Source organism: Mustelus asterias, unplaced genomic scaffold (genome assembly GCF_964213995.1).
Source record: "Mustelus asterias unplaced genomic scaffold, sMusAst1.hap1.1 HAP1_SCAFFOLD_3744, whole genome shotgun sequence".
In the NCBI taxonomy this organism is placed as follows: domain Eukaryota; kingdom Metazoa; phylum Chordata; class Chondrichthyes; order Carcharhiniformes; family Triakidae; genus Mustelus; species Mustelus asterias.
In genome coordinates this window covers 21,263-22,475 of record NW_027593689.1, presented here as the reverse complement: position 1 = coordinate 22,475, position 1,213 = coordinate 21,263, and the positions used below count along the sequence as shown (strand labels likewise).

Genomic DNA, 1,213 nt, shown 5'->3' with positions numbered 1-1,213 from the left:
GGGAGGGAGAGCGGGAGGGAGAGCGGGAGGGAGAGCGGGAGGGAGAGCGGGAGGGAGAGCGGGAGGGAGAGCGGGAGGGAGAGCGGGAGGGAGAGCGGGAGGGAGAGCGGGAGGGAGAGCGGGAGGGAGAGCGGGAGGGAGAGCGGGAGGGAGAGCGGGAGGGAGAGCGGGAGGGAGAGCGGGAGGGAGAGCGGGAGGGAGAGCGGGAGGGAGAGCGGGAGGGAGAGCGGGAGGGAGAGCGGGAGGGAGAGCGGGAGGGAGAGCGGGAGGGAGATCGGGAGGGAGAGCGGGAGGGAGAGCGGGAGGGAGAGCGGGAGGGAGAGCGGGAGGGAGAGCGGGAGGGAGAGCGGGAGGGAGAGCGGGAGGGAGAGCGGGAGGGAGAGCGGGAGGGAGAGCGGGAGGGAGAGCGGGAGGGAGAGCGGGAGGGAGGGAGGTGGAGCGGGAGGGAGGGAGGGAGGGAGGGAGGTGGAGCGGGATGGAGAGCGGGAGGGAGGGAGGGAGGGAGGTGGAGCGGGAGGGAGAGGCGGAGCAGGAGGAAGGGAGGGAGAGGGGGAGGGAGGGAGGGAGGTGGAGCGGGAGGGAGAGGCGGAGCAGGGGGAAGGGAGGGAGAGGGGGAGGGAGGGAGGGAGGTGGAGCCGGAGGGAGAGGCGGAGCAGGGGGAAGGGAGGGAGAGGGGGAGGGAGGGAGGGAGGTGGAGCGGGAGGGAGGGAGGGAGGGAGGGAGGGAGGGAGGGAGGGAGGTGGAGTGGGAGGGAGAGGGGGAGCAGGGGGAAGGGAGGGAGAGGGGGAGGGATAGAGGAGGGGGGGCCAATCCAGCACCTTGCCAGCAGGTTCTATTGACCGCTTGAATCAACGGCTAAAGAGCGACAAAAAAAATTTTTTTTTTTTAATAATCACACATAAAATATTTATTAAAAAAACACGAAAGCTGCGCCTGGGTTCCACTGGTCCACTGTCCTGCACCCAGGGTTCGGAGGGACTGTACCTTTAAGCGAGCCGCCATCTTGGCTGTTCCGTAACCGGGAAGGGGGAGGGGCGTAATGTGGGGAAGCAGGAATACCTCTCTCTTTGCCCTTTGACCTTTGCGGGGGGAGGGGTCAAAGTTGGGGAGAGCAGGTGGTGGGGAAAGTTGGGGGGGGGCGGACTTTGGACAGATGGTCAAGAGAGTCATTTACCCCCCCCCTCCATTCCAAACCCCTCCCCCATAACACAAC

General features: G+C 66.6%; 1 long non-coding RNA gene across 1 annotated transcript; it reads left to right on the top strand.

Annotated features, from left to right (window-relative positions):
* The first annotated feature begins 222 nt into the window (after positions 1-222).
* LOC144490756 (uncharacterized) lies at positions 223-896 on the top strand. Its single transcript, XR_013497335.1, has 3 exons — positions 223-465; positions 506-567; positions 782-896. It is a non-coding gene; the product is annotated as an uncharacterized LOC144490756 (long non-coding RNA).
* Positions 897-1,213: the final 317 nt, after the last annotated feature.